The sequence below is a fragment of the Fundulus heteroclitus genome, chromosome 1, assembly GCF_011125445.2.
Source record: "Fundulus heteroclitus isolate FHET01 chromosome 1, MU-UCD_Fhet_4.1, whole genome shotgun sequence".
In the NCBI taxonomy this organism is placed as follows: domain Eukaryota; kingdom Metazoa; phylum Chordata; class Actinopteri; order Cyprinodontiformes; family Fundulidae; genus Fundulus; species Fundulus heteroclitus.
Window position 1 is genome coordinate 3,198,565 of NC_046361.1, and position 14,891 is coordinate 3,213,455.

General features: G+C 41.7%; 2 long non-coding RNA genes across 2 annotated transcripts; both read left to right on the forward strand.

Annotated features, from left to right (window-relative positions):
* The first annotated feature begins 6,178 nt into the window (after positions 1 to 6,178).
* On the forward strand, positions 6,179 to 8,786 carry LOC118566168. Its single transcript, XR_004932862.1, has 3 exons — positions 6,179 to 6,278; positions 6,507 to 6,539; positions 8,430 to 8,786. It is a non-coding gene; the product is annotated as an uncharacterized LOC118566168 (long non-coding RNA).
* Positions 8,787 to 8,797: 11 nt separating this feature from the next.
* LOC118566162 lies at positions 8,798 to 14,684 on the forward strand. Its single transcript, XR_004932855.1, has 6 exons — positions 8,798 to 10,594; positions 11,082 to 11,141; positions 12,311 to 12,376; positions 12,677 to 12,727; positions 12,916 to 13,033; positions 14,185 to 14,684. It is a non-coding gene; the product is annotated as an uncharacterized LOC118566162 (long non-coding RNA).
* The last annotated feature ends 207 nt before the right edge of the window (positions 14,685 to 14,891 follow it).

The following is a 14,891-nucleotide window of genomic DNA, read 5'->3' on the forward strand; positions in this document are numbered from 1 at the left end:
GTAGGACTCTATACTTATCCCGTTTCGAATTCTGCACTGCAGTCTGCTGTGAGGACCTTGTTCTAGGTCCGGATTTAATTTCCTTACCGGCTTTCTTCTTGATCTCTTTCACAGTCCTTTTCATGTAAACCGTCAAGTCCTTGAAGGTAGAATACAAGGGATGAAGGCCCTTGTGACCGCTCGGGCTATCTGTCAGCACGGTTCGGAAGGCTTGCTTCAATCCGAGTTTTGTCGTATATTCAAGTCTCTTGGGTATGAGAGCAGGTGAATGAGCCATATTCGGAGCATGTGATTCTTTGGAGGTGGGTGATCCTCGAGAATCCTGCGAAGAAGACAATGACTCCCCATGCATTCTCTTTATGTGCATCGACCTCCCCCTCGAGCTTGAAAATGTTCTGGAGCAGAATGCACAAGCATGGGTCCCTGTACTCAGTCTGGATTTAGCTCTCTCGTCGCATATTCCACCGTGCACCGTGACACTCCTGAGACTGGGTTTCTTAGTGGTACACCTCTTGCAAAAGTATTCGATTTTCCTGGCCCTGTGTATTTTGACCATGTGGGTGGCTGCTGACCCAACAGTCGTAAGGTTCAGTTTACACAATGGGCAGGGTTGTCCTACCCATGGTGCTCTGATCCCTACCGATACATTTCTCAGGAGTTTCCTCCTTTGAGCAGCTAGCCCTTTATTTCATGCCGGATCAACACTTAAAAATATTATACCCGTGCACCTCGGGTAGGAGAAAAGAGCCTCCTATGAGGAAAACATCCATGTCCTCTTGATGGAGTAGATAACAAATCATATGTCCTTCTCGAAGATCGAAATTGCAGTCTTCCTTTCAATGAGGTGACATGGGATTTGTTATCGGCCGACCATGGCAGTCCTCCTTCGAGCTTCCTTTTAGTGGGGGACGACCACGGAACGTTTTCTGCATGTCTCTTAAGCAACGCCATTCTGGACTGCTTCTCCTCTGCAGTTGGAGTCTCACAGCTTACACTCCTCTCCAACAGAGTGGGTAACAGTCCCTCATCCGGTCTTCTCCTCGCAGCAATTTCCACTGTATCACTCCTCTGTAACGACAGGGAAAGCATGATTAGTGTTTGGTGGCGAACCAATCGGAGCTTTCGTAGTCATAATATGGCAGCAGGTTACAAAAATGAGGAACCAAACATTTTTTTGCAGGCCAGTTGTTGGTCCCTCTTGTAAATACACAGACTTGCAAATATAAGGTTTTCATATGATCTGGTACCCCTATCGCTAACAGTCATATAACCTTTTATGGCTTTGGTTAGTAGCCCGTAAGGGTTTGGAGCAGGCTCCCGCGCTCCGCGTAGTGCCATACCGGAACCGCCGCTCCCGCCCGTACACATGGACAATCCCTTTGACCTCCAACCCCACTGAACAGCCCCCTACGCCAAACAGGTTGACCCTACGCGGATACCAATAGAGCCCCCGGTCCTCGGGCCAACGCGCACTGGCAAACCACATCCGGCAGAGGGAAACCGCCCTTCCGGGTCCGCTAGTATAGCAGACCCAGAAGGAGGTTGGAGAGGGAAGGCCCGTGCACGGATGGAACGACGGCCACCGAGCTGGATCAGCACACGGAGTCCCGGTCACCTACTTTACAAGAGACAAGTGGGAGGCTGCTTTAGCTAGATCGAGCAAGACCGGAGCCTCGCTCGATCCATTGCCCGGGTGTACCATGTGGAGGTAGCAGCTGATGACTAAAGTTCCCCGGTCTTAGGGGGCAGAGATCCCATCCAACCACCCCTGTTTGATGACCGAGGAACCCTCTCAAGCCTTTAGCCAAAAGCCTCTCCTTCTCAGGCCGAGACCTGTAGACAGAGACAGATGGATCAAAACTCTAGGGGACCGCACTCACTATCAAGCGACTACGGTCCCCTGAAGGAGAAAGTTACCTATGACCGATGTGAAATCTGCCTCTGGTGAAGAGAGTCATAGTCGGCCGCCGCCGACTGCCGACCACATCCCCGCCGCCAGCCTGTCTTCTAGGCGGCGTCGGGCACCGCCCCGCGAGCGACCTGCGCCTGCCAACGCAACGAGTGCACCAGGGACGCGGGCGAACCCAAGGGACGGGCCGAGCGCAGCGCTTCCGACGGCGGAGAGGGGAGGGCGACGGAGCGGCTGCTCCCCCAGCCGCAGCGCGAGCCCAGCCCCGCTTCGCACCCAGCCAGACTGACCCAGCCCTTAGAGCCAATCTTTATCCCGAAGTTACAGATCTGACTTGCCGGCTAGAGATCCCAAATTTACTGAGCTGTTTCATCTCCCAGCTTAGACCATGCATGAAAATTTAACTCTAGGTTAAGTAGAATTTTTGCAGGTGTCTTTTAGACAGCAAATTGTCTAACCCTACATTTGGTAGAATTGGTCAAGTTTGTTGTAGATGGCTGATTCTCACAAGTGAGATTCTGTGAGTTTGGTGTCACTGGACCATTTCGTCTTGGTGTGCTAAGGGCAAGAAGGGGCAGAAAAAAGATCTTTGACGCAGAAAAACCTCATCCAATCTGGCCTAAATTTTCTATGCAGCTTCCTCTCAAAAGGTTCTACAAACTTACCAAAGCACAGCTCTCTAGTAACTTCCTACAGCTACTTCCAGTTAACAACATGTCAACCCATAAGTAATTTGATTGTGTTCTGCATGACCAGATGATGCTACTCTGTGAGTTTGGTCAAAATCCTCTACCAGGAAGTGACTCAAAAACAGGAAAAACCCCTAAGGTCACAAAAGGTCAGCAGTCATATTGGCCTCCTTCAGTAACACAGCCTCACCGAATCTGGACCCAAAACTCCATGTTCGACCTCAAAGGCCTAAATTGTGCTTTCAGGGTTGAGTTCTGGCTCTCGGCAAGGGGCTACAAAGAGACAGGTGGTCCTGTTTTAATTGTCTGATAAGGCCCTTCGCAACGGTCCCAGGTTAATCTAGAACAGACCATCCTACCCTGAGCAGTTGAGTCAGACCCATTTCTGTTTCTTGCATGTCAATGCAGCACAGCCATGGACCATGTTGCCGCCTTTAGGATTTATTAAAAGGTCTTGCCTGATCTCATTCTCCTTGTCTGGTCAGACTCTCTCAACAGCACCACGCAAACCTGAAACCAAAATCCCATCTCCTGCAGTGGCTGCAGTAATTTTACTTTCATATTTCAATGGACCAAAGTTGCTCTAAAAAAGGACAATTTTGCTGGCTGCAGGATTTAGCTAAAAGGTCATGCATAGGTCAGTCTCTTTGTCAGGTCTTTCTCTTCAAACTGTACCATGCATGTTTGCAAAAGACTTTCTTTCCTGCAGCAGGAAGCCAAAATGTGTTTAATCAAAGGCCCTAATTCAAACGACCTTGAGGACCAATTAAGGCTTATCGTGGGAGGTAGAAGTGGCCAACCAGGACAGGGCTTGGTCTCGTTGTGATTGTCGGATTGGGTCCTTTCCGACCATACTAAGGTTGCCTCAAAAGAATGTTCCTAATCTGAGCAGGACCATGAAACGAACTCCATTTTTGGACACCGTCCATTATAGTGTTTTCCAGATAACCTTCAAACAGCTGTTTCTCGGCCCCTGGCCGACCCCAAATTTGCAGGGCATGTTCTTCTTGTAGCCTAGAACAAGTGTGAACATTTTAGTAACTCTAGGTAAAATAGAATTTTTGTGGGAGTCTTTTGGGCAGCAAATTGTCTTGTAGTGCTCCATGAACCCTACCTGGATTACCATGATTGTTTTAGAACATCAGAGACACTAACTTAACATCATTGCAGTTAAAGTAAAATCTTTCAGCATCATGTCTGGCTTATTTCTTAAAATTGTGCATAATACAAAGTTCAAGTGCCTGCTCTACACTGGTATTATCCTTTTATCAAGGCCTGTGCACTAAAATGTAACTGGAACCTGAGTATGAATTGAACTAATTATAGTAAATTTTAAATATTTTTTATGTAAAGCTGTAGTTATACAATGTAAACTAACATCTGTGGAGGCGTCAAGCTGGAGCGCCGCAGTGATAAGACTTTCCATCAAGGACACTTGCCTGCTGGACGGACGGCGTTCATGGACATACATATTTCCACACAACATGCACACACTACTGACTTACATAATAGCAGAAGGAAAAAATCTGAGATTTGTCGTGTGTAAGTCCATGAGATAAATGTGTCCCGTTTATATTTGTGCTTTTTGTGCATTGAGGTTTTTTGTGTAGGATTTCTCATACTCTTATCTTAGGGGTTAGGGTATGATAAATTCTTCTCTTTTTTCTCTCCCTCCACTTTCCCCATATTTTTTAATCTTCCTTCAACAGGTTTCAAGGGCAGCACCTTGTGGGCAAAAAGTCCTGGGCAGTTTGGAGGAATATGCCTAACGGCTGCGCTGATGTAGCAGCGGCCGACTGGCTGCGTTTCTTGGCAAAGCAAGGCCTCAGTCAATCATTCCCCCAAAATGTTTAAGTGTATGTGATGGACGGTTAACTGGAACTGAATTTTTATCTGCAACGCAAATTGTAGTTGTGTTGATGTGTTGATGTGTTAGACCAGAGCATTTCGTGCCGTGATGCACACTGCCCAGCTCAACAGGAGTGCTAATTTTAGCTTAGCATGTAGTAACGTTCAGCATTCAAACTTTCTGGTCTGTCTGGTTCACCCGAACAGCACTTTTGTGCCATCAAAACGATAACTGCATTTGATGGTTGTAGGTAATCAGAGTTAAGTCAATTAGGTACAGCCGGATATCATTATCGTACTAAACCATTTTACTGAGGGTGGCGGGATCTCACCTTATGGTGCGTTCAGAGCAAAGACTTTTTGCGCATTCAAAAGGACATCTTTTTAATGCGCCTCAACTTGTAGGCCACACCTGACCTGCAAATAGGTCAGATCCTAAACGCTGTGATGGCGCGTCTGACAATGTGGTGCCCCTTAAGAGGAGCTACCCTGTTCTTTTCCTCTGCCAGACACGGAAAAATTGAGGATGAAATAGAGTGGTTTGATTGTATTTACTGAATAAAGCTAGAAAACGTTGTCGTCGCCCGCCTTTGGGCTATGCCTGGATTCACCAGATAATTTAGAGGCACTATCACCACCTGCTGCACGCAAATTTCGGTGCAATTTACGTCTCACCTGAGCCCAGTTTGACAACCTGCAGACTAGCATTGGTGCCTTCATCTCCAGCTATGACAGCTACAGGTGCCCCATTTCAGCTGAGAATCTGTCCATCTGTCTCAGGTTAGGGGGTATCATTCAGGAGGCTTGATGAAGTAAAAATATTTTCTCTTGGTGGAAAATCTGCCACATAACGCAATTTCTCACCTGTGATGAAAAAGTTCAGATTTTTCAACTCTTGCTTCAGCCACTTAGTGTCATGGTTTAAGTTTTGTCTGGCTTCTTTGTTATTTTGCAGTTCACTCAGCTCTCCCTTGCTCAGCTATTAGTCACACCTCTCCACACTAATTAGTCTTTATTCTCGTCACCTGTCAGGCTGCAATTACCCCTGATCTGTTGCCACCTGTGTTCACCTCTTTATAAGACTCACCTCATTCTGTTCTCGTCGTGGGTCCATAGTGTTCACTCCCGCTCAGTCTCTGCCAGAATCCTTGTCAGCTCAGTTTTTTGTTACAGTCAGCCTGAAGACTTCCTTCAACTTTGTTTTTTGTTACAGTCAGCCAATAGACTTTCCGTCAGCTTTGTTTTTGTTCCAGTCTCAGCCTAGATCCAGCTCAGCTCTGTTCCCACTCCTGTTCCCATCTCCTGGTGAGCTGTTCCGGTCTCAAGTCCACGGTTCAGATGTTCTGGTCTCCAGTCCATGGCTCAGATGTTCTGGTCTCAAGTCTACGGCTCAGATGTTCTGGTCTCAAGTCTACGGCTCAGATGTTCTGGTCTCAAGTCCATGGCTCAGATGTTCTGGTCTCAAGTCTACGGCTCAGACGTTCTGGTCTCAAGTCCACGGCTCAGACGTTCTGGTCTCAAGTCCACGGCTCAGACGTTCTGGTCTCAAGTCCACGGCTCAGACGTTCTGGTCTCAAGTCCATGGCTCAGACGTTCTGGTCTCAAGTCCACGGCTCAGACGTTCTGGTCTCAAGTCCACGGTTTAGACGTTCTGGTCTCAAGTCCACGGCTCAGACGTTCTGGTCTCAAGTCCACGGCTCAGACGTTCTGGTCTCAAGTCCACGGCTCAGACGTTCTGGTCTCAAGTCCTTGGCTCTGATGTTCTGGTCTCCAAGTCCTCGGCTCAGATGCTCCGTTCTGGTCTCAGGTCTTCGACTCCAGAGTTCCTCCCGGTCAGTCTCTTCCACACCCTGTTCAATAAACTCATTCCTAAGAACTAGCTCTGTGTGTGCGTGCTGTATCCGGGTTCATCCTAGAAAAATATCATGACACTTAGGTTAGGGGGCATCATTCAAGTCAAACAGGCAGCATGAAACGTGAAGAAAGCTTTCAAATGCACCGTGTACGATACATTTTTTACGTATGGTCTTGAAAATAATATCTCTTCTGTTTTGTGTTAGACCCTTGGAAAGATGGCTGCAAGGCAGAGAAAGGTATGAAGTGTTTAATTTGAGTCATCTAATATGTATGTGTGTGTATGTATGTAAATGTATATATGGATATACTTGTCATATAATCTTTGTATCATTGTGGACTTGTTTCTAATCATCACTGTTCAAATCTAGAAACATTAATTTCTTGGGAATATTAAGCTGCAATAACAGGTAGGAGAGGCAAAAATTATCAAAATATTAGGCTGTAAGTCCACCTCAGTCATGATCAAACAGTTTTTGACATTAACATGACACTCAGTGCTGGGGCATGAAAACTGAATTCTGCTTCTCCAAGTTTGGTTCTGGGTAGGCAGAGTAAGCTTGAACATTGTATAACAGTGGCTGGGATACACACAGCAAACAAGCATAACATAGCCATAGCTGGTCAAGCTGGTGTTCATGTTACAGAGAGCAGATCACAAACTGCTAACCACTACTGGGGAGCTGAAGTGTGAATCAACCCTTGCCGTAATAACATTTATTTTTTGTTTTGTTTTACTAAAAGATGTTAAATTATTAAAATTATTAATAAAGAACAACTAAAGCTCGACTTCGTTTCCACTGGCTTATCAATATCCTTCAGTTTTCCTTCTTCGCATACCTCATATGAAAAACATAGCAAATAAGGCTTTTCCCTATTTCTTTTGACAAACAATGGCTGGCTTTGCCTTCCTGTGGCCACGCTTGTGATATTAGTAGCAGATATATGTGCATGCCTGCACAACACCCAGTTGCCCGGGTCTTGGTGAGAGCTGCCGGGGCCACTCTGCCACACGTTCTGGTCTCAAGTTCACGGCTCAGACGTTCTGGTCTCAAGTCCACGGCTCAGACGTTCTGGTCTCAAGTCCATGGCTCAGACGTTCTGGTCTCAAGTCCACGGCTCAGACGTTCTGGTCTCAAGTCCACGGCTCAGACGTTCTGGTCTCAAGTCCTCGGCTCTGATGTTCTGGTCTCCAAGTCCTCGGCTCAGATGCTCCGTTCTGGTCTCAGGTCTTCGGCTCCAGAGTTCCTCCCGGTCAGTCTCTTCCACACCCTGTTCAATAAACTCATTCCTAAGAACTAGCTCTGTGTGTGCGTGCTGTATCCGGGTTCATCCTAGAAAAATATCATGACACTTAGGTTAGGGGGCATCATTCAAGTCAATGATCGGTCAGACCTCCACTGTGGGTGCGGACATTCCCTGCCAGCACTTTAGTATCGATAACATGACAAGTTAGTTTTCTTATCCAAATACAACATTTGAGTATCAAAACTTTTCGGAGTATCGTTATTTTTGACAACCCTACATCCAAGTAATAAACTGTAATATCTAAAATACTATATAGATTTGTTTATCCTACCGTTTATCCCTCCGACATTGGCGATGAATAAAAGATTTGTGGTTTTAGTGACATCCACCAAATAAAATCCACAGAAGTGGAACAGTTGTAAGATATTATTATCTCTATAAAAAACTAAGTATTTGAGTGTTTACAGGAAAAGATAGTTGTACACAATTATGTTAATCAGACCTTTGAATATAGATTTTGCAGAGATCTTGTACATATATTGCTTCTGTTCAGTAATATTTACCTTCTGAAAATATTAAGACTTAGTTTAACTGTATTCACTTTAAAGTCCCTTTCAGAACAAAAATCAGACTCAACTTTGTTGGACGAGTCTGAGTGTATAATTAAGTAGTTTGAATTAGATGTTAGGTGCTCTCATCTTAACAATTTTAGCTAGGAAATTTTAGTTAACTGAGGTAAAACATAAAAATTAAAGGTGTCTAAATAAGAACGCCAACTGATACTTTCTTTGTTTGAACATAGCGAAGGACAGCTAAGGAATGTAAAACTAGATGTAGTACAGTTGTTTTTAATTTGGTAATAATTCATGTTTCCCAAACAGTGTAAAGACAGCCACGAGAACAAGGAAGGTTATTTCTCCGAATCTGAAGCATCCAGCTGCACAGGATTGGACTATGAACCAAATCCTAGTTCGTCATCTAGTCAAGAGGAGGATTCAAGCCCAATGTATCAATTAAAAAGCGTTCAGAAGATCATCATGAAGATCCAGACACCAGCCTGGATGAAGATCATCCCTGAAGAGACGAGTGCAAAAATCCCAGAATGTATGTAAAAACAACCACATGGACTTGGCATCATATAAGACATTAAATGAGACTGTTCTTGCAAAGCTCATTATTTTCAATAAGTGACGTGAGGGAGAGGCATCACGCTTGACATTGGACACATACAGAAGAGCAAGTACCAGTCCTATTAATGAAAACAATTATAAAACTTTGTCCTCAGTGGAGAAGAAGTTGAGCAAGGAATTAACTCGAATCGAAATATGGGGCAAGAGAGGGAGAAAGGTACCTATTTTTCTGACAGAAAAGATGAAGAACTCAATTGCATTGTTGTTGAAAAGAAGAGAAGATGCAGGTGTACTGCCTGAAAATCCTTATCTCTTCGCAAGAACCTCTGGAACAACAAACATAAGAGGATGTGACTGTCTTCGAAAATACGCAGAGGAAGGTAATGCAGACAACCCAGAGCTCTTCCAGTCAACTAAGTTGAGGAAACAAGTTGCTACACAAAATTCAAACGGTACAAGAAAGACGGAGTGGACAAACAAAAGTTGACAGTAAAAACTTGTACAAGAAAGGATGACCGTAAAAGGAAATGGGACAAGAAGCATTACTGCTTCTACTGTGGGAATTCCCAATCAAACATATCAAGACATTTGGAAAGAAAACATAGTGATATTAAAGATGTGGCTTATGCGTTCAGCTTCCCATTAGGCTCTAAAGAAAGAAAGGTTCTTTTAGAACAGCTGCGCAACAAAGGAGACTTCAAACACAATGTCAAAGTTATTCAAGAAGGAAGAGGACAAATAGTGACATGGAAGCATCCATCTGAGAAAGCATCTGTTCAGGACTTTTTGCCCAGCTCATATTGTCTTGGGATGTTCAGAAAAAAATTGTTGTGGAGACATCATTCCTCAGGCAAAGTTAAAGAATTATGTGAGACAGATGACAGTAATGTTAAGAGACGAGTGCAGAATTGTGCTGCACGGCATCTTCCAATCTCAGCAGCAGCATCTGTTGGATGTCAGGCTATCATCAACAACATGAGACAAGATAACGTCTCTTTTCACATTAGAAGTGATCCTTTAATTTGCAGATATGGCGAATCCTTGTATGCAAAACATGGGCATGTGCAATCCCACCACCAGTACATCGCCCAAAGAATGAGAGAGCTAGGACGATTTATGCTAGTTGCAACCAATTCATGCAACAATTCAGGAAAAACGATGGAATAAAGATGATGACATCCCTCTCACCAAAAATGTGATAGCTCTGCGAGACTATCTCAGACAAGTGGATGATGAAGCCAAGGGGGTACTGATGGACCACATGGACTTGGCATCATATAAGACATTAAATGAGTCTGTTCTTGCAAAGCTCATTATTTTCAATAAGTGACGTGAGGGAGAGGCATCACGCTTGACATTGGACACATACAGAAGAGCAAGTAACAGTCCTATTAATGAAAACAATTATAAAACTTTGTCCTCAGTGGAGAAGAAGTTGAGCAAGGAATTAACTTGCATCGAAATATGGGGCAAGAGAGGGAGAAAGGTACCTATTTTTCTGACAGAAAAGATGAAGAACTCAATTGCATTGTTGTTGAAAAGAAGAGAAGATGCAGGTGTACTGCCTGAAAATCCTTATCTCTTCGCAAGAACCTCTGGAACAACAAACATAAGAGGATGTGACTGTCTTCGAAAATACGCAGAGGAAAGTAATGCAGACAACCCAGAGCTCTTCCAGTCAACTAAGTTGAGGAAACAAGTTGCTACACTCTGCCAACTACTGGACCTTGACGAACAAGAACTTGAACAGGTTGCCAGATTCATGGGTCATGATATCAGAGTACATTGTGACTTCTACAGACAAACTGATAAAACATTTCAAGTAACCAAAATAAACAAACTCCTCTTTGCAATGGAGCAAGGGACTCTGAGCTGGAGAGGGAAGAACCTCAACTCGCTTAATATTTCTGGCTGTGGTAAGTATGCACTTTGGATTTTTTAGTAACATTACTATTTTTACACAGCAGTTTAACGGTAACACAGATCATTGACACATGTATGACATTTTTATTTAACCAATGTGTGCAACACAGTTTTATTTAATCAGACTGTTTTGTGAAACATTATAAATTAAAATACATTCATCCATTTGCAACCCCATTAAAAATGGTGTTGGAAGTGGCTGGGGCCTATCCCAGCTGTCAGTAGGTCAGACAGGTACATCCATCACAAGGCAAAGCATACTCAAAAGAATAGAAAATGGGCACACTCGTCCTCCCTACTACATGCAATTTAGATTCTCCAATTAACCTTACATTTGTTTTTTGATTTTGGGAGGAATCTGGAGTACCCCGAGAAAACCCACACATGCACAAAGAAAATACATCAAAAGCAAGAATTAAGATATTAATTTTGATATGTATAAACCAGCATACAATATTTTGCTGCTGTTGTTCTTTACAGGGGAAATTTAAACAACATCCCAGAGTTCCCCAAAAAAGAAGAAACGGAGAATAGAGTCAGGTGATTGTAATGTTTAAGTAAACACTTTGATACTAGCTTGGGTGGGTGTCAAAGTAAGACATGCACCAATGGTTTATACTTTGATCTGTGAAAAAGTCTGTGGTCCAATACACTAATCAGTGCAGACAAAAATACACTTTGTTGTATAGCTGTATCATGAGTTATCAGAAGTCAAGTTTCCACCAATGTTTTTTTTAATTTGTATTTTGAAATATCTCATTAGAAAAGCTTGATGGAAACCGCAAAATTCGAATTTACTTATTCAATTTAGCAAAACATTTTTACGCTTGCTTGAACTGTTTTTTGACTTTTTCCAAAGAAGCAAGTGCGCTATAGAGCAGATCGAAATACACTTTTGTCGAATCAGTTCTAATGTAGCAAATGTTTACATGACTGATGAGCTGACTCTGCTGGGGGCACCTTCTTGGGTATAACCATAGTGCTCAAAAACAGGGCTGGAGGCAACAAAGACACTTGAGTATTTCTAAAAGTCGTTTACATACTCGGAGAACAATTTGTCTCGATTCCGCAGCGTATGACGTAATTTGGTTCTTACAGTCTTCTTACAGACTTTGAGACCTGCTTGTTTTTGACACATTGGAAAATAACTTTTTTTCAAGGGGTGTCTGACTGCTGTATTACCTGCTGTGCTGAGTGGACTGGATTTAGATGGGTATGTTTAGGTTGAAGAAGCAGAAATGTCTCGCACAATTGTGGAACTGCAATCCTGGAGTTCAGTTGTAGTGGTTTAAGTGGTCAAACATGCCAATTTTTCTTACTTGCAGCATTTTAATCTTGTTAGTGGTGGAAACTGGGGCTGTTTAGAGTGTTAAATGTCTAACACAAACATCAACACGTGTAAGATAAACTGGCAAATTTGCTACAAACCAGCGAATAGAAATGCGTCTGATGCACTTTTTTTTGCAATATTTCAAAGGTTCGCTCAAAATTGCATAGTAATTGGATGAAAACACAGCTACATATTGTGGATTATTTGTCTTCTTCAAACTATAAGACATTTGATGACTTTGGGATATGCATTATTGACATTGGGTAAAAAAAATCTATGTATTTATTAGCAAATTTATTTAAACACTGAGAAACATAAAAAATTTAAATATTTTTTTAAACCACAATATTATATTTTTCTGATATTTTGGTTTTTAAAGTGGAAGATTCAGCATGCCAGAGCAGCCAACAAGATAACTGGAAAAAGAAAAGAGAGGCAGCTGAAAGTAAGCCGTACATGAAAATAAACACTGATAGTGGGTGTAATGGGGTTTAGGTTGATGATTCAGACTCTTTTTGACTTGTGCCTTTAGTCAAATGCAACACTGTATGCAGACACTATACCACATTGTTGTGTATAGCTCTATTTTGAATTATCACATGCTGTCTTGTGTTAAAACACTACGATTATTCAACAATCTGTTTCAAGGGTTTGGTACCTAAGTGTTACTGACGTTACACATTTATGCCTTATGTTCATTAACGAACACAAAGTTCATGGCTTTCATTGCTGTTTATTATTTCAGAGGATGACATTTCACTCAACTACAGCCATGATGAAATTGTGGACATATATGGTACGTATAGTAAGTACTATGAATTTAATAAATTATGTTTGAAAATAGTCTGTGTAGAGACTTGGAATTTTGTGTAGGTAAAAACAGCCACCCCATTTAATGTTATTTTATTATTTGCTTTACATAAAATGCGCATGATACCATTTTAACTTGCAATGAGTAACCGCTATACCTATGCTTGCCACCAGGGGGGCGATGTGCAACTGATAGAGAGTAGAGCTGCACACTGGCCGAGGAAGAATAAATCCTCTCACTGAAAAGTTATCATCAGCTCAACCCGTGTGCTGTCTTTATTCTTTATCACAGGTTGGTAAGCACAGAAAAATCAAGAGTACATTATGGTTCTTGTAACCTACAAGATGTTGTTGATTATGTACTTGCATGTGGTAAAAGGTGAAACGGTTTTTGTGAGAGATATTTGTGTTTTGAGTAAATGAGTGTTGAAGCTAACATGCTAAAGCTAACGGCAATGCATAGGAATGCAAGGTGACATGCTAATCTTAACCAGTTATGGTTTTGCAAACCTTATGAGTATTAAACTATACATTTATGAAATATTTTCATTCAATATTATAGTTAATGGTTGTTTTGTCAGAGATTGGCATTCTTTTGAGTTATTTCGACCAAGGTACTTTTTATCAGTTTGATTAAATGGTATAATTCAACATAGAAAAAACAGAAACACGGCCAATTCGTTTTCCCGTTTTGTGGTTTCTGCACATAAAACCAAAATCCATTAAACGGCTTGATTTTGTTTTTTTTTTGTTTTCGCCCCCAAAACGGAAATACCATTCAATTTTCGGTTTCAGAAGTGGGCGTGGCTTTCAAGCCCGCCGGTCCGGTGCCCTTCAAAATAAAGGCATGGAGAAACTTTCGTTGTATTTTCTGCCCTCATCGAAAGTTCTGTGTTTTAAATTAAAGCAGGTCTAATACATATATAAATATATACATATATTTAGATGTAATATATTGTTATAATTTTTATAGCTACAGGGTTTACTCGGAATAAAGTCATCTATTGAGTGTCAGAGAGATTTAACTGCGACAGGACAGACATGGCAAATTTGACACTCAGGACAGGTATTTTAAATGACCAGCAGATGTCGCTGTTCATTAATGTGGTGTGAATCACCATATCCAGCGTATTTTAACACCTCATAGTCAATAAATGGAACATTTATGAAACGGTGTGTTGTGTGTGGAACTTTATTTTTGTGGGGGAGAATTTTTTTTATATATATATATATATATCATGTGTGAATGACTGAGCTGTAGTGTAAAGCGCTTTGGAGGTCGTCAAGACTAGTTAAAAGCGCTATACAAGTACAAGCCATTTACCATTTACCATATATCTGGGAAAACAGCCAATATAAACAGGAGTGAGGTAGAAAAAAATTATCCCTGCATTTTTGCTTCTCAGTAACATTATTTTTGTTGTTGTTGTGTGTGTCATGCAGGACAGCAAGAGTGACGTCAGTAACTGTTTTCAAAATCTGACAGCTATGAGATTGTCCCAGGATGCAAGAGTACAGCGAAAGCTTGTCCACTGCTTATGGGACTGATTTATGCCCTGAACTGTGCATACCCTCCTATTTTGTACTACACTTTTAAAGTCCTCTAAGAACTCTTGCTGGAGATGGATCAATTTAAACTCTACACAAAAGAAAACACCCTGAAGTGAAAGTTACTGTCATTATTCTGTCTTCCTAGAGGAGGAAAATATTTCTGTAATGAATGTTTTAACTCTGACAGTGTTGTAAACTTTTCACTACATATTTAAAAAACACTGTTCCACTTTGAATGTAAAATTTATCACTGCCCCATAAAGAAATTTAGAAATTGAATTCACACTAATAGTGGAGTTACGTATTTGTGAAGCCGTTTCTTTAATGCATAGATTTTTGCTTAATTTTATTTGTAAACGTTTATCCAGAGACAACTTGCATCAAATATATTGTTTTAGTGTGTAGTGTAACATAATGCAAAAAGTCAAAAATGTTTACTTTAATTTCATGTCATAGTGCGTAGTGTAACATAATGCAAAAAGTCAAAAATTTTTACTTTAATTTCATGTCATAATTACATGAATTGCCTTTAAACCTTAATGGCACATTACTTAATTATCTACAAAAAACTGGAAATATGTTATGTTCTATTGTAAACT